The sequence below is a fragment of the Procambarus clarkii genome, chromosome 23 (assembly GCF_040958095.1).
Source record: "Procambarus clarkii isolate CNS0578487 chromosome 23, FALCON_Pclarkii_2.0, whole genome shotgun sequence".
Classification (NCBI taxonomy): domain Eukaryota; kingdom Metazoa; phylum Arthropoda; class Malacostraca; order Decapoda; family Cambaridae; genus Procambarus; species Procambarus clarkii.
In genome coordinates, this window is record NC_091172.1 from 3348731 (window position 1) to 3368006 (window position 19276).

Sequence of the window (19276 nt, forward strand, 5' to 3'; positions counted from 1 at the left end):
ATCTTGGGTATAAAAAGTCGTAAATTCAATCTGCGAATACGTGCATAGAGCAAGAATTTGGCTCCAAAATATGGCTCAGGCCTCGAAATTGGAATGTTTAGCATATTTTGAAAACTGCAGGGAGGTTTGGGACAAATATGACCAAAAGCCGCTTTAAATACTTGGCATATGTTGGGTATACAAAGCCGTAATTTCAAACTGCGAATACGTGCAGAGAGGCAGAATTTGGCTCAAAAATATGGCTCATGCCTCCAAATTAGCATGTTTGGGATATTTTGAATACTGCAGGGAGCTTTGGGACAAATGTGACCAAACGCCCTTTCAGTACTTGGCATAAGTTGGGTATAAAAAGTCGTAATTTCAAACTGCGAATACGTTTAGAGAACCAGAATTTGGCTCCAAAATATGGCTCAGGCCTTGAAATTGAGATGTTTGGAATATTTTGAAAACAGCAGGGGGGATTGGGACAGATGTGACCAAACGCCGCTTTTAGTACTTGGCATATGTTGGGTATAAAAAGTCGTAATTTCTAACTGCGAATACGTACAGAAAGCCAGAATTTGGCTACAAAATATGGCTCAGGCCTCGAAATTGGGATGTTTGGGATATTTTGAAAACTGCATGGGAGTTTGCGCAAAATGTGACTCACTGCCACTTTCAGTACTTGGAATATGTTGGGTATAAAAAGTCGTAATATCAAAATATGAATACGTGCAGAGAGCCAGACGTTGGCTCCAAATTATGACTCAGGCCTCGATATTAGGATGTTTGGGATATTTAGAAAATTGCAGGGAGGATTGGGACAAATGTGACCAAACGCCGCTTTCAGGACTTGGCATATGTTGGGCATAAAAAAGTCGCAATTTCAAACTGCGAATACGTGTAGAGAGCCAGAATTTGGCTCCAAAATATGGCTCAGGCCTCGAAATTGGGATGTTTGGGATATTTTGAAAACTGCAGGGGGGATTGAGACAAATGTGACCAAACGCATTGGCATATGTTGGGTATAAAAAAGTCGTAATTTCAAAATGCGAATACGTGCAGAGATCCAGAATTTGGCTCCAAAATATGGCTAAGGCATCGAAATTTGGATATTTGGGATATTTTGAAAACTGCAGAGGAGTTTGTGCAAAATGTGACTCACTGCTGCTTTCAGTACTTGGAAGATGTTGGGTATAAAAGTCGTAATTTCAAACTGCGAATACGTGCAGAGATCCAGAATTTGGCTGCAACATATGGCTCAGGCCTCGAAATTGGGATGTTTTGGATATTTTGAAAACTGCAGGGGAGTTTGCGCAAATTGTGACTCACTGCCACTTTCAGTACTTGGCATATGTTGGGTATAAAAATTCGTAATATCAAAATATGAATACGTACAGAGAGCCAGACGTTGGCTCCAAATTATGACTCAGGCCTCGATATTAGGATGTTTGGTATATTTAGAAAATTGCAGGGAGGATTGGGACAAATGTGACCAAACGCAGCTTTCAGTACTTGGCATATGTTGGGTATAAAAAAGTCGCAATTTCAAACAGCGAATACGTGCAAAGAGCCAGAATTTGGCTCCAAAACATTGCTAAGGCCTCGAAATTGGGATATTTGGGAAATTTTAAAAACTGCAGGGGCGTTTGTGCAAAATGTGACTCACTGCTGCTTTCAGTACTAGGCATATATTGGGTATAGAAAGTCGCAATTTCAAACTGCGAATACGTGCAGAGAGCCAGAATTTGGCTCCAGAATATGGCTCAGGCCTCGAAATTGGGATGTTTGGGATATTTTGAAAACTGCAGGGGAGATTGAGACAAATGTGACCAAACGCATTGGCATATGTTGGGTATAAATAAGTCGTAATTTCAAAATGCGAATACGTGCAGAGAGCCAGACGTTGGCTCCAAAATATGACTCAGGCCTCGATATTGGGATGTTTAGGATAGTTAGAAAACTGCAGGGAGGTTTGTGACAAATGTTACCAAATGGCGCTTTCAGTACTTGGCATATGTTGCGCATAAAAAAGTCGCAATTTCAAACTGCGAATACGTGCAGAGAGCCAGAATTTGGCTCCAAAACATGGCTAAGGCATCGAAATTGGAATATTTGGGATATTTGGGATATTTTGAAAACTGCAGAGGAGTTTGTGCAAAATGTGACTCACTGCTGCTTTCAGTACTTGGCATATGTTGGGTAAAAAACTCGTAATTTCAAACTGCGAATACATGCAGAGAGCCAGAATTTGGCTCCAAAATATGGCTCAGGCCTCGAAATTGGGATATTTGGAATATTTCGAAAACTGCAGGGGAGTTTGTGCAAAATGTGACTCACTGCCGCTTTTAGGACTTGGCATATGTTGGGTATAAAAAAGTCGTAATTTCAAGCTGCGAATACGTGCAGAGAGCCTGAATATGGCTCCAAAATATGGCTGAGGCCTCGAAATTAGGATATTTTTAAAACTGCAGGGGAGTTTGTGCAAAATGTGACTCACTGCTGCTTTCAGTACTTGGCATATGTTGGGTATAAAAAGTCGTAATTTCAAACTGCGAATACGTGCAGAGAGCCAGAATTTGGCTTCAAAATATGGCTCAGGTCTCGAAATTGGGATATTTGGGATATTTTGAAAACTGCAGGGGAGTTTGTGCAAAATGTGACTCACTGCTGCTTTCAGTACTTGGCATATGTTGGGTATAAAAAGTCGTAATTTCAAACTGCGAATACGTGCAGAGAGCCAGAATTTTGCTCCAAATTATGGCTCAGGCCTGGAAATTGGGATATTTGGAATATTTCAAAAACTGCAGGGGATTTTGTGCAAAATGTGACTCACTGCCGCTCTCAGGACTTGGCATATCTTGGGTATAAAAAGTCGTAAATTCAATCTGCGAATACGTGCATAGAGCAAGAATTTGGCTACAAAATATGGCTCAGGCCTCGAAATTGGGATGTTTGGGATATTTTGAAAACTGCAGGGGAGTTTGCGCAAAATGTGACTCACTGCCACTTTCAGTACTTGGCATATGTTGGGTATAAAAAGTCGAAATATCAAAATATGAATACGTGCAGAGAGCCAGACGTTGGCTCCAAATTATGACTCAGGCCTCGATATTAGGATGTTTGGGATATTTAGAAAATTGCAGGGAGGATTGGGACAAATGTGACCAAACGCCGCTTTCAGGACTTGGCATATGTTGGGCATAAAAAAGTCGCAATTTCAAACTGCGAATACGTGCAGAGAGCCAGAATTTGGCTCCAAAATTTAGCTCAGGCCTCGAAATTGGGATGTTTGGGATATTTTGAAAACTGCAGGGGCGATTGAGACAAATGTGACCAAACGCATTGGCATATGTTGGGTATAAAAAAGTCGTAATTTCAAAATGCGAATACGTGCAGAGAGCCAGAGTTTGGCTCCAAAATATGGCTCAGGCCTCGAAATTGGGATGTTTGGGATATTTTGAAAACTGCAGGGGAGTTTGCGCAAATTGTGACTCACTGCCACTTTCAGTACTTGGCATATGTTGGGTATAAAAAGTCGTAATATCAAAATATGAATACGTGCAGAGAGCCAGACGTTGGCTCAAAATTATGACTCAGGCCTCGATATTAGGATGTTTGGGATATTTAGAAAATTGCAGGGAGGATTGGGACAAATGTGACCAAACGCCACATTCAGTACTTGGCATATGTTGGGTATAAAAAAGTCGCAATTTCAAACTGCGAATACGTGCAAATAGCCAGAATTTAGCTCCAAAACATGGCTAAAGCCTCGAAATTGGGATATTTAGGATATTTTAAAAACTGCAGGTGAGTTTGTGCAAAATGTGACTCACTGCTGCTTTCATTACTAGGCATATATTGGGTATAGAAAGTCGTAATTTCAAACTGCGAATACGTGTAGAGAGCCAGAATTTGGGTACAAAATATGGCTCAGGCCTCGAAATTGGGATCTTTGGGATATTTCGAAAACTGCAGGGGAGTTTGTGCAAAATGTGACTCACTGCCACTTTCAGGACTTGGAATATGTTGGGTAAAAAAAGTCATAAATTCAATCTGCGAATACGTGCATAGAGCCAGAATTTGGCTCCAAAATATGGCTGAGGCCCCGAAATTGAGATGTTTGGAATATTTTGAAAACTGCAGGGGGGATTGGGACAAATGTGACCAAACGCCGCTTTTAGTACTTGGCATATGTTGGGTATAAAGAGTCGTAATTTCAAACTGCGAATACGTGCAGAGAGCCAGAATTTGGCTACAAAATATGGCTCAGGCCTCGAAATTGGGATCTTTGGGATATTTTGAAAACTGCAGAGGGGAAGGAGACAAATGTGACCAAACGCATTGGCATATGTTGGGTATAAAAAAGTTGTACTTTCAAACTGCGAATACGTGCAGAGAACCAGAATTTGCTCCAAAATACGGCTCAGGCCTCGAAATTGATATATTTTGAAAACTGCAGGGGAGTTTGTTCAAATTGTGACTCACTGCCACTTTCAGTACCTGGCATATGTTGGGTATAAAAAGTCGTAATATCAAAATATGAATACGTGCAGAGAGCCAGACGTTGGCTCCAAATTATGACTCAGGCCTCGATATTGGGATGTTTGGGATATTTAGAAAATTGCAGAGAGGATTGGGACAAATGTGACCAAACGCCGCTTTCAGTACTTGGCATATGTTGGGTATAAAAAAGTCGCAATTTCAAACTGCGAATACGTGCAGAGAGCGAGAATTTGGCTACAAAATATGGCTCAGGCCTCGAAATTGGGATGTTTGATATATTTGGAAAACTGCAGGGGGGAAGGAGACAAATGTGTTCAAACGCATTGGCATATGTTGGGTATAAAAATGTCGTAATTTCAATTTGCGAATACGTGCAGAGAGCCAGAATTTGGCTCCAAAATATGGCTCAGGTCTCGAAATTGGGATATTTGGGATATTTTGAAAACTGCAGGGGAGTTTGTGCAAAATGTGACTCACTGTTGCCTTCAGTACTTGGCATATGTTGGGTATAAAAAGTCGTAATTTCAATCTGCGAATACATGCAGAGAGCTAGAATTTTGCTCCAAAATATGGCTCAGGCCTCGAAATTGGGATTTTTGGAATATTTCGAAAACTGCAGGGGAGTTTGTGCAAAATGTGACTGACTGCTGCTTTCAGGACTTGGCATATCTTGGGTATAAAAAGTCGTAAATTCAATCTGCGAATACTTGCGTAGAGCAAGAATTTAGCTCCAAAATATGGCTCAGGCCACGAAATTGGGATGTTTAGGATATTTTGAAAACTGCAGGGAGGTTTGGGACAAATATGACTAAACGCCGCTTTTAGTACTTGGCATATGTTGGGTATACAAAGCCGTAATTTCAAACTGCGAATACGTGCAGAGATCCAGAATTTGGCTGCAAAATATGGCTCAGGCCTCGAAATTGGGATATTTGGGATATTTCGAAAACTGCAGGGGAGTTTGTGCAAAATGTGACTCACTGCCACTTTCAGGACTTGGCATATGTTGGGTATAAAAAGTCATAAATTCAATCTGCGAATACGTGCATAGAGCTAGAATTTGGCTCTAAAATATGGCTCAGGCCTCGAAATTGGGATGTTCGGGATATTTTGAAAACTGCAGGGAGGTTTGGGACAAATATGACCAAACATCGCTTTCAGTACTTCGCATATGTTGGGAATATAAAACCGTAATTTCAAACTGCAAATACGTGCAGAGAGCCAGAATTTGGCTCAAAAATATGGCTCAGGCCTTCAAATTAGCATGTTTGCGATATTTTGAAAACTGCAGGGAGCTTTGGGACAAATGTGACCAAACGCCACTTTCAGTACTTGGCATAAGTTCTGTATAAAAAGTCGTAATTTCAAACGGCGAATACGTGCAGAGAGCCAGAATTTGGCTCCAAAATATGGCTCAGGCCTTGAAATTGAGATGTTTGGAATATTTTGAAAACAGCAGGGGGGATTGGGACAGATGTGACCAAACGCCGCTTTTAGTACTTGGCATATGTTGGGTATAAAAAGTCGTAATTTCAAACTGCGAATACGTGCAGAGAGCCAGAAATTGGCTACAAAATATGCCTCAGGCCTTGAAATTGGGATGTTTGGGATATTTTGAAAACTGCAGGGGAGTTTGCGCAAAATGTGGCTCACTGCTGCTTTCAGTACTTGGAAGATGTTGGGTATAAAAGTCGTAAATTCAAACTGCGAATACGTGCAGAGAGCCAGAATTTGGCTCCAAAATATGGCTCAGGCCTCGAAATTGGGATGTTTGGGATATTTTGAAAACTGCAGGGGGGAATGAGACAAATGTGACCAAACGCATTGGCATATGTTGGGTATAAAAAAGTCGTAATTTCAAAATGCGAATACGTGCAGAGAGCCAGAATTTGGCTCCAAAATATGGCTCAGGCATCGAAATTGGAATATTTGGGATATTTTGAAAACTGCAGGGGAGTTTGCGCAAATTGTGACTCACTGCCACTTTCAGTACTTGGCATATGTTGGGTATAAAAATTCGTAATATCAAAATATGAATACGTGCAGAGAGCCAGACGTTGGCTCCAAATTATGACTCAGGCCTCGATATTAGGATGTTTGGTATATTTAGAAAATTGCAGGGAGGATTGGGACAAATGTGACCAAACGCAGCTTTCAGTACTTGGCATATGTTGGGTATAAAAAAGTCGCAATTTCAAACTGCGAATACGTGCAAAGAGCCAGAATTTGGCTCCAAAACATGGCTAAGGCCTCGAAATTGGGATATTTAGGATATTTTAAAAACTGCAGGTGAGTTTGTGCAAAATGTGACTCACAGCTGCTTTCAGTACTAGGCATATATTGGGTATAGAAAGTCGTAATTTCAAACTGCGAATACGTGTAGAGAGCCAGAATTTGGGTACAAAATATGGCTCAGGCCTCGAAATTGGGATCTTTGGGATATTTCGAAAACTGCAGGGGAGTTTGTGCAAAATGTGACTCGCTGCCACTTTCAGGACTTGGCATATGTTGGGTAAAAAAAGTCATAAATTCAATCTGCGAATACGTGCATAGAGCCAGAATTTGGCTCCAAAATATGGCTGAGGCCCCGAAATTGAGATGTTTGGAATATTTTGAAAACTGCAGGGGGGATTGGGACAAATGTGACCAAACGCCGCTTTTAGTACTTGGCATATGTTGGGTATAAAAAGTCGTAATTTCAAACTGCGAATACGTGCAGAGAGCCAGAATTTGGCTACAAAATATGGCTCAGGCCTCGAAATTGGGATCTTTAGGATATTTTGAAAACTGCAGAGGGGAAGGAGACAAATGTGACCAAACGCATTGGCATATGTTGGGTATAAAAAAAGTTGTACTTTCAAACTGCGAATACGTGCAGAGAACCAGAATTTGCTCCAAAATACGGCTCAGGCCTCGAAATTGATATATTTTGAAAACTGCAGGGGAGTTTGTTCAAATTGTGACTCACTGCCACTTTCAGTACCTGGCATATGTTGGGTATAAAAAGTCGTAATATCAAAATATGAATACGTGCAGAGAGCGAGTCGTTGGCTCCAAATTATGACTCAGGCCTCGATATTGGGATGTTTGGGATATTTAGAAAATTGCAGAGAGGATTGGGACAAATGTGACCAAACGCCGCTTTCAGTACTTGGCATATGTTGGGTATAAAAAAGTCGCAATTTCAAACTGCGAATACGTGCAGAGAGCGAGAATTTGGCTACAAAATATGGCTCAGGCCTCGAAATTGGGATGTTTGATATATTTGGAAAACTGCAGGGGGGAAGGAGACAAATGTGTTCAAACGCATTGGCATATGTTGGGTATAAAAATGTCGTAATTTCAATTTGCGAATACGTGCAGAGAGCCAGAATTTGGCTTCAAAATATGGCTCAGGTCTCGAAATTGGGATATTTGGGATATTTTGAAAACTGCAGGGGAGTTTGTGCAAAATGTGACTCACTGTTGCCTTCAGTACTTGGCATATGTTGGGTATAAAAAGTCGTAATTTCAATCTGCGAATACATGCAGAGAGCTAGAATTTTGCTCCAAAATATGGCTCAGGCCTCGAAATTGGGATTTTTGGAATATTTCGAAAACTGCAGGGGAGTTTGTGCAAAATGTGACTGACTGCTGCTTTCAGGACTTGGCATATCTTGGGTATAAAAAGTCGTAAATTCAATCTGCGAATACTTGCGTAGAGCAAGAATTTAGCTCCAAAATATGGCTCAGGCCACGAAATTGGGATGTTTAGGATATTTTGAAAACTGCAGGGAGGTTTGGGACAAATATGACTAAACGCCGCTTTTAGTACTTGGCATATGTTGGGTATACAAAGCCGTAATTTCAAACTGCGAATACGTGCAGAGATCCAGAATTTGGCTGCAAAATATGGCTCAGGCCTCGAAATTGGGATATTTGGGATATTTCGAAAACTGCAGGGGAGTTTGTGCAAAATGTGACTCACTGCCACTTTCAGGACTTGGCATATGTTGGGTATAAAAAGTCATAAATTCAATCTGCGAATACGTGCATAGAGCTAGAATTTGGCTCTAAAATATGGCTCAGGCCTCGAAATTGGGATGTTCGGGATATTTTGAAAACTGCAGGGAGGTTTGGGACAAATATGACCAAACATCGCTTTCAGTACTTCGCATATGTTGGGAATATAAAACCGTAATTTCAAACTGCAAATACGTGCAGAGAGCCAGAATTTGGCTCAAAAATATGGCTCAGGCCTTCAAATTAGCATGTTTGCGATATTTTGAAAACTGCAGGGAGCTTTGGGACAAATGTGACCAAACGCCACTTTCAGTACTTGGCATAAGTTCTGTATAAAAAGTCGTAATTTCAAACGGCGAATACGTGCAGAGAGCCAGAATTTGGCTCCAAAATATGGCTCAGGCCTTGAAATTGAGATGTTTGGAATATTTTGAAAACCGCAGGGGGGATTGGGACAGATGTGACCAAACGCCGCTTTTAGTACTTGGCATATGTTGGGTATAAAAAGTCGTAATTTCAAACTGCGAATACGTGCAGAGAGCCAGAAATTGGCTACAAAATATGCCTCAGGCCTTGAAATTGGGATGTTTGGGATATTTTGAAAACTGCAGGGGAGTTTGCGCAAAATGTGGCTCACTGCTGCTTTCAGTACTTGGAAGATGTTGGGTATAAAAGTCGTAAATTCAAACTGCGAATACGTGCAGAGAGCCAGAATTTGGCTCCAAAATATGGCTCAGGCCTCGAAATTGGGATGTTTGGGATATTTTGAAAACTGCAGGGGGGAATGAGACAAATGTGACCAAACGCATTGGCATATGTTGGGTATAAAAAAGTCGTAATTTCAAAATGCGAATACGTGCAGAGAGCCAGAATTTGGCTCCAAAATATGGCTCAGGCATCGAAATTGGAATATTTGGGATATTTTAAAAACTGCAGGTGAGTTTGTGCAAAATGTGACTCACAGCTGCTTTCAGTACTAGGCATATATTGGGTATAGAAAGTCGTAATTTCAAACTGCGAATACGTGTAGAGAGCCAGAATTTGGGTACAAAATATGGCTCAGGCCTCGAAATTGGGATCTTTGGGATATTTCGAAAACTGCAGGGGAGTTTGTGCAAAATGTGACTCGCTGCCACTTTCAGGACTTGGCATATGTTGGGTAAAAAAAGTCATAAATTCAATCTGCGAATACGTGCATAGAGCCAGAATTTGGCTCCAAAATATGGCTGAGGCCCCGAAATTGAGATGTTTGGAATATTTTGAAAACTGCAGGGGGGATTGGGACAAATGTGACCAAACGCCGCTTTTAGTACTTGGCATATGTTGGGTATAAAAAGTCGTAATTTCAAACTGCGAATACGTGCAGAGAGCCAGAATTTGGCTACAAAATATGGCTCAGGCCTCGAAATTGGGATCTTTGGGATATTTTGAAAACTGCAGAGGGGAAGGAGACAAATGTGACCAAACGCATTGGCATATGTTGGGTATAAAAAAGTTGTACTTTCAAACTGCGAATACGTGCAGAGAACCAGAATTTGCTCCAAAATACGGCTCAGGCCTCGAAATTGATATATTTTGAAAACTGCAGGGGAGTTTGTTCAAATTGTGACTCACTGCCACTTTCAGTACCTGGCATATGTTGGGTATAAAAAGTCGTAATATCAAAATATGAATACGTGCAGAGAGCGAGTCGTTGGCTCCAAATTATGACTCAGGCCTCGATATTGGGATGTTTGGGATATTTAGAAAATTGCAGAGAGGATTGGGACAAATGTGACCAAACGCCGCTTTCAGTACTTGGCATATGTTGGGTATAAAAAAGTTGCAATTTCAAACTGCGAATACGTGCAGAGAGCGAGAATTTGGCTACAAAATATGGCTCAGGCCTCGAAATTGGGATGTTTGATATATTTGGAAAACTGCAGGGGGGAAGGAGACAAATGTGTTCAAACGCATTGGCATATGTTGGGTATAAAAATGTCGTAATTTCAATTTGCGAATACGTGCAGAGAGCCAGAATTTGGCTTCAAAATATGGCTCAGGTCTCGAAATTGGGATATTTGGGATATTTTGAAAACTGCAGGGGAGTTTGTGCAAAATGTGACTCACTGTTGCCTTCAGTACTTGGCATATGTTGGGTATAAAAAGTCGTAATTTCAATCTGCGAATACATGCAGAGAGCTAGAATTTTGCTCCAAAATATGGCTCAGGCCTCGAAATTGGGATTTTTGGAATATTTCGAAAACTGCAGGGGAGTTTGTGCAAAATGTGACTGACTGCTGCTTTCAGGACTTGGCATATCTTGGGTATAAAAAGTCGTAAATTCAATCTGCGAATACTTGCGTAGAGCAAGAATTTAGCTCCAAAATATGGCTCAGGCCACGAAATTGGGATGTTTAGGATATTTTGAAAACTGCAGGGAGGTTTGGGACAAATATGACTAAACGCCGCTTTTAGTACTTGGCATATGTTGGGTATACAAAGCCGTAATTTCAAACTGCGAATACGTGCAGAGATCCAGAATTTGGCTGCAAAATATGGCTCAGGCCTCGAAATTGGGATATTTGGGATATTTCGAAAACTGCAGGGGAGTTTGTGCAAAATGTGACTCACTGCCACTTTCAGGACTTGGCATATGTTGGGTATAAAAAGTCATAAATTCAATCTGCGAATACGTGCATAGAGCTAGAATTTGGCTCTAAAATATGGCTCAGGCCTCGAAATTGGGATGTTCGGGATATTTTGAAAACTGCAGGGAGGTTTGGGACAAATATGACCAAACATCGCTTTCAGTACTTCGCATATGTTGGGAATATAAAACCGTAATTTCAAACTGCAAATACGTGCAGAGAGCCAGAATTTGGCTCAAAAATATGGCTCAGGCCTTCAAATTAGCATGTTTGCGATATTTTGAAAACTGCAGGGAGCTTTGGGACAAATGTGACCAAACGCCACTTTCAGTACTTGGCATAAGTTCTGTATAAAAAGTCGTAATTTCAAACGGCGAATACGTGCAGAGAGCCAGAATTTGGCTCCAAAATATGGCTCAGGCCTTGAAATTGAGATGTTTGGAATATTTTGAAAACAGCAGGGGGGATTGGGACAGATGTGACCAAACGCCGCTTTTAGTACTTGGCATATGTTGGGTATAAAAAGTCGTAATTTCAAACTGCGAATACGTGCAGAGAGCCAGAAATTGGCTACAAAATATGCCTCAGGCCTTGAAATTGGGATGTTTGGGATATTTTGAAAACTGCAGGGGAGTTTGCGCAAAATGTGGCTCACTGCTGCTTTCAGTACTTGGAAGATGTTGGGTATAAAAGTCGTAAATTCAAACTGCGAATACGTGCAGAGAGCCAGAATTTGGCTCCAAAATATGGCTCGGGCCTCGAAATTGGGATGTTTGGGATATTTTGAAAACTGCAGGGGGGAATGAGACAAATGTGACCAAACGCATTGGCATATGTTGGGTATAAAAAAGTCGTAATTTCAAAATGCGAATACGTGCAGAGAGCCAGAATTTGGCTCCAAAATATGGCTCAGGCATCGAAATTGGAATATTTGGGATATTTTGAAAACTGCAGGGGAGTTTGTGCAAAATGTGACTCACTGCTGCTTTCAGTACTTGGAAGATGTTGGGTATAAAAAAGTCGTAATTTCAAACTGCGAATACGTGCAGAGATCCAGAATTTGGCTACAAAATATGGCTCAGGCCTCGAAATTGGGATGTTTTGGATATTTTGAAAACTGCAGGGGAGTTTGCGCAAATTGTGACTCACTGCCACTTTCAGTACTTGGCATATGTTGGGTATAAAAATTCGTAATATCAAAATATGAATACGTGCAGAGAGCCAGACGTTGGCTCCAAATTATGACTCAGGCCTCGATATTAGGATGTTTGGTATATTTAGAAAATTGCAGGGAGGATTGGGACAAATGTGACCAAACGCAGCTTTCAGTACTTGGCATATGTTGGGTATAAAAAAGTCGCAATTTCAAACTGCGAATACGTGCAAAGAGCCAGAATTTGGCTCCAAAACATGGCTAAGGCCTCGAAATTGGGATATTTAGGATATTTTAAAAACTGCAGGTGAGTTTGTGCAAAATGTGACTCACTGCTGCTTTCAGTACTAGGCATATATTGGGTATAAAAAAGTCGTAATTTCAAACTGCGAATACGTGTAGAGAGCCAGAATTTGGGTACAAAATATGGCTCAGGCCTCGAAATTGGGATCTTTGGGATATTTCGAAAACTGCAGGGGAGTTTGTGCAAAATGTGACTCACTGCCACTTTCAGGACTTGGCATATGTTGGGTAAAAAAAGTCATAAATTCAATCTGCGAATACGTGCATAGAGCCAGAATTTGGCTCCAAAATATGGCTGAGGCCCCGAAATTGAGATGTTTGGAATATTTTGAAAACTGCAGGGGGGATTGGGACAAATGTGACCAAACGCCGCTTTTAGTACTTGGCATATGTTGGGTATAAAAAGTCGTAATTTCAAACTGCGAATACGTGCAGAGAGCCAGAATTTGGCTACAAAATATGGCTCAGGCCTCGAAATTGGGATCTTTGGGATATTTTGAAAACTGCAGAGGGGAAGGAGACAAATGTGACCAAACGCATTGGCATATGTTGGGTATAAAAAAGTTGTACTTTCAAACTGCGAATACGTGCAGAGAACCAGAATTTGCTCCAAAATACGGCTCAGGCCTCGAAATTGATATATTTTGAAAACTGCAGGGGAGTTTGTTCAAATTGTGACTCACTGCCACTTTCAGTACCTGGCATATGTTGGGTATAAAAAGTCGTAATATCAAAATATGAATACGTGCAGAGAGCCGAGTCGTTGGCTCCAAATTATGACTCAGGCCTCGATATTGGGATGTTTGGGATATTTAGAAAATTGCAGAGAGGATTGGGACAAATGTGACCAAACGCCGCTTTCAGTACTTGGCATATGTTGGGTATAAAAAAGTCGCAATTTCAAACTGCGAATACGTGCAGAGAGCGAGAATTTGGCTACAAAATATGGCTCAGGCCTCGAAATTGGGATGTTTGATATATTTGGAAAACTGCAGGGGGGAAGGAGACAAATGTGTTCAAACGCATTGGCATATGTTGGGTATAAAAATGTCGTAATTTCAATTTGCGAATACGTGCAGAGAGCCAGAATTTGGCTTCAAAATATGGCTCAGGTCTCGAAATTGGGATATTTGGGATATTTTGAAAACTGCAGGGGAGTTTGTGCAAAATGTGACTCACTGTTGCCTTCAGTACTTGGCATATGTTGGGTATAAAAAGTCGTAATTTCAATCTGCGAATACATGCAGAGAGCTAGAATTTTGCTCCAAAATATGGCTCAGGCCTCGAAATTGGGATTTTTGGAATATTTCGAAAACTGCAGGGGAGTTTGTGCAAAATGTGACTGACTGCTGCTTTCAGGACTTGGCATATCTTGGGTATAAAAAGTCGTAAATTCAATCTGCGAATACTTGCGTAGAGCAAGAATTTAGCTCCAAAATATGGCTCAGGCCACGAAATTGGGATGTTTAGGATATTTTGAAAACTGCAGGGAGGTTTGGGACAAATATGACTAAACGCCGCTTTTAGTACTTGGCATATGTTGGGTATACAAAGCCGTAATTTCAAACTGCGAATACGTGCAGAGATCCAGAATTTGGCTGCAAAATATGGCTCAGGCCTCGAAATTGGGATATTTGGGATATTTCGAAAACTGCAGGGGAGTTTGTGCAAAATGTGACTCACTGCCACTTTCAGGACTTGGCATATGTTGGGTATAAAAAGTCATAAATTCAATCTGCGAATACGTGCATAGAGCTAGAATTTGGCTCTAAAATATGGCTCAGGCCTCGAAATTGGGATGTTCGGGATATTTTGAAAACTGCAGGGAGGTTTGGGACAAATATGACCAAACATCGCTTTCAGTACTTCGCATATGTTGGGAATATAAAACCGTAATTTCAAACTGCAAATACGTGCAGAGAGCCAGAATTTGGCTCAAAAATATGGCTCAGGCCTTCAAATTAGCATGTTTGCGATATTTTGAAAACTGCAGGGAGCTTTGGGACAAATGTGACCAAACGCCACTTTCAGTACTTGGCATAAGTTCTGTATAAAAAGTCGTAATTTCAAACGGCGAATACGTGCAGAGAGCCAGAATTTGGCTCCAAAATATGGCTCAGGCCTTGAAATTGAGATGTTTGGAATATTTTGAAAACAGCAGGGGGGATTGGGACAGATGTGACCAAACGCCGCTTTTAGTACTTGGCATATGTTGGGTATAAAAAGTCGTAATTTCAAACTGCGAATACGTGCAGAGAGCCAGAAATTGGCTACAAAATATGCCTCAGGCCTTGAAATTGGGATGTTTGGGATATTTTGAAAACTGCAGGGGAGTTTGCGCAAAATGTGGCTCACTGCTTCTTTCAGTACTTGGAAGATGTTGGGTATAAAAGTCGTAAATTCAAACTGCGAATACGTGCAGAGAGCCAGAATTTGGCTCCAAAATATGGCTCAGGCCTCGAAATTGGGATGTTTGGGATATTTTGAAAACTGCAGGGGGGAATGAGACAAATGTGACCAAACGCATTGGCATATGTTGGGTATAAAAAAGTCGTAATTTCAAAATGCGAATACGTGCAGAGAGCCAGAATTTGGCTCCAAAATATGGCTCAGGCATCGAAATTGGAATATTTGGGATATTTTGAAAACTGCAGGGGAGTTTGTGCAAAATGTGACTCACTGCTGCTTTCAGTACTTGGAAGATGTTGGGTATAAAAAAGTCGTAATTTCAAACTGCGAATACGTGCAGAGATCCAGAATTTGGCTACAAAATATGGCTCAGGCCTCGAAATTGGGATGTTTTGGATATTTTGAAAACTGCAGGGGAGTTTGCGCAAATTGTGACTCACTGCCACTTTCAGTACTTGGCATATGTTGGGTATAAAAATTCGTAATATCAAAATATGAATACGTGCAGAGAGCCAGACGTTGGCTCCAAATTATGACTCAGGCCTCGATATTAGGATGTTTGGTATATTTAGAAAATTGCAGGGAGGATTGGGACAAATGTGACCAAACGCAGCTTTCAGTACTTGACATATGTTGGGTATAAAAAAGTCGCAATTTCAAACTGCGAATACGTGCAAAGAGCCAGAATTTGGCTCCAAAACATGGCTAAGGCCTCGAAATTGGGATATTTAGGATATTTTAAAAACTGCAGGTGAGTTTGTGCAAAATGTGACTCACTGCTGCTTTCAGTACTAGGCATATATTGGGTATAGAAAGTCGTAATTTCAAACTGCGAATACGTGTAGAGAGCCAGAATTTGGGTACAAAATATGGCTCAGGCCTCGAAATTGGGATCTTTGGGATATTTCGAAAACTGCAGGGGAGTTTGTGCAAAATGTGACTCACTGCCACTTTCAGGACTTGGCATATGTTGGGTAAAAAAAGTCATAAATTCAATCTGCGAATACGTGCATAGAGCCAGAATTTGGCTCCAAAATATGGCTGAGGCCCCGAAATTGAGATGTTTGGAATATTTTGAAAACTGCAGGGGGGATTGGGACAAATGTGACCAAACGCCGCTTTTAGTACTTGGCATATGTTGGGTATAAAAAGTCGTAATTTCAAACTGCGAATACGTGCAGAGAGCCAGAATTTGGCTACAAAATATGGCTCAGGCCTCGAAATTGGGATCTTTGGGATATTTTGAAAACTGCAGAGGGGAAGGAGACAAATGTGACCAAACGCATTGGCATATGTTGGGTATAAAAAAGTTGTACTTTCAAACTGCGAATACGTGCAGAGAACCAGAATTTGCTCCAAAATACGGCTCAGGCCTCGAAATTGATATATTTTGAAAACTGCAGGGGAGTTTGTTCAAATTGTGACTCACTGCCACTTTCAGTACCTGGCATATGTTGGGTATAAAAAGTCGTAATATCAAAATATGAATACGTGCAGAGAGCCAGACGTTGGCTCCAAATTATGACTCAGGCCTCGATATTGGGATGTTTGGGATATTTAGAAAATTGCAGAGAGGATTGGGACAAATGTGACCAAACGCCGCTTTCAGTACTTGGCATATGTTGGGTATAAAAAAGTCGCAATTTCAAACTGCGAATACGTGCAGAGAGCGAGAATTTGGCTACAAAATATGGCTCAGGCCTCGAAATTGGGATGTTTGATATATTTGGAAAACTGCAGGGGGGAAGGAGACAAATGTGTTCAAACGCATTGGCATATGTTGGGTATAAAAATGTCGTAATTTCAATTTGCGAATACGTGCAGAGAGCCAGAATTTGGCTCCAAAATATGGCTCAGGTCTCGAAATTGGGATATTTGGGATATTTTGAAAACTGCAGGGGAGTTTGTGCAAAATGTGACTCACTGTTGCCTTCAGTACTTGGCATATGTTGGGTATAAAAAGTCGTAATTTCAATCTGCGAATACATGCAGAGAGCTAGAATTTTGCTCCAAAATATGGCTCAGGCCTCGAAATTGGGATTTTTGGAATATTTCGAAAACTGCAGGGGAGTTTGTGCAAAATGTGACTGACTGCTGCTTTCAGGACTTGGCATATCTTGGGTATAAAAAGTCGTAAATTCAATCTGCGAATACTTGCGTAGAGCAAGAATTTAGCTCCAAAATATGGCTCAGGCCACGAAATTGGGATGTTTAGGATATTTTGAAAACTGCAGGGAGGTTTGGGACAAATATGACTAAACGCCGCTTTTAGTACTTGGCATATGTTGGGTATACAAAGCCGTAATTTCAAACTGCGAATACGTGCAGAGAGCCAGAATTTGGCTCCAAAATATGGCTCAGGCATCGAAATTGGGATATTTGGGATATTTTGAAAACTGCAGGGTAGTTTGTGCAAAATGTGACTCACTGCTGCTTTCAGTACTTGGAAGATGTTGGGTATAAAATTCGTAAATTCAAACTGCGAATACGTGCAGAGATCCAGAATTTGGCTGCAAAATATGGCTCAGGCCTCGAAATTGGGATATTTGGGATATTTCGAAAACTGCAGGGGAGTTTGTGCAAAATGTGACTCACTGCCACTTTCAGGACTTGGCATATGTTGGGTATAAAAAGTCATAAATTCAATCTGCGAATACGTGCATAGAGCCAGAATTTGGCTCCAAAATATGGCTCAGGCCTCGAAATTGGGATATTTGGGATATTTTGAAAACTGCAGGGTAGTTTGCGCAAAATGTGGCTCACTGCTGCTTTCAGTACTTGGAAGATGTTGGGTATAAAAGTCGTAAATTCAAACTGCGAATACGTGCAGAGAGCCAGAATTTGGCTCCAAAATATGGCTAAGGCCTCGAAATTGGGATGTTTGGGATATTTAGAAAACTGCAGGGGGGAATGAGACAAATGTGACCAAACGCATTGGCATATGTTGGGTATAAAAAAGTCGTAATTTCAAAATGCGAATACGTGCAGAGAGCCAGAATTTGGCTCCAAAATATGGCTCAGGCATCGAAATTGGGATATTTGGGATATTTTGAAAACTGCAGGGGAGTTTGTGCAAAATGTGACTCACTGCTGCTTTCAGTACTTGGAAGATGTTGGGTATAAAAAAGTCGTAATTTCAAACTGCGAATACGTGCAGAGATCCAGAATTTGGCTACAAAATATGGCTCAGGCCTCGAAATTGGGATGTTTTGGATATTTTGAAAACTGCAGGGGAGTTTGCGCAAATTGTGACTCACTGCCACTTTCAGTACTTGGCATATGTTGGGTATAAAAATTCGTAATATCAAAATATGAATACGTGCAGAGAGCCAGACGTTGGCTCCAAATTATGACTCAGGCCTCGATATTAGGATGTTTGGTATATTTAGAAAATTGCAGGGAGGATTGGGACAAATGTGACCAAACGCAGCTTTCAGTACTTGGCATATGTTGGGTATAAAAAAGTCGCAATTTCAAACTGCGAATACGTGCAAAGAGCCAGAATTTGGCTCCAAAACATGGCTAAGGCCTCGAAATTGGGATATTTGGGAAATTTTAAAAACTGCAGGGGAGTTTGTGCAAAATGTGACTCACTGCTGCTTTCAGTACTAGGCATATATTGGGTATAGAAAGTCGCAATTTCAAACTGCGAATACGTGCAGAGAGCCAGAAATTGGCTCCAAAATATGGCTCAGGCCTCGAAATTGGGATGTTTGGGATATTTTGAAAACTGCAGGGGAGATTGAGACAAATGTGACCAAACGCACTGGCATATGTTGGGTATAAAAAAGTCGTAATTTCAAAATGCGAATACGTGCAGAGAGCCAGAATTTGGCTCCAAAATATGGCTCAGGCCTCGAAATTTGAATATTTTGGATATTTCGAAAACTGCAGGGGAGTTTGTGCAAAATGTGACTCACTGCCACTTACAGGACTTGGCATATGTTGGGTATAAAAATTCATAAATTCAATCTGCGAATACGTGCATAGAGCCAGAATTTGGCTCCAAAATATGGCTCAGGCCTCGAAATTGGGATGTTCGGGATATTTTGAAAACTGCAGGGAGGTTTGGGACAAATATGACCAAATATCGCTTTCAGTACTTCGCATATGTTGGGTATATAAAACCGTAATTTCAAACTGCAAATACGTGCAGAGAGTAAGAATTTGGCTCAAAAATATGGCTCAGGCCTCCAAATTAGCATGTTTGCGATATTTTGAAAACTGCAGGGAGCTTTGGGACAAATGGGACCAAACGCCGCTTGCAGTACTTGGCATAAGTTCTGTATAAAAA

The 19276-nt window shown here is 41.0% G+C and overlaps 1 long non-coding RNA gene across 1 annotated transcript in view; it reads left to right on the forward strand.

Annotated features, from left to right (window-relative positions):
- LOC138367706 (uncharacterized) overlaps window positions 1-19276 on the forward strand; it is a 633486-nt gene that overhangs the window by 170810 nt on the left and 443400 nt on the right. The gene's annotated exons all lie outside the window — the stretch shown is intronic.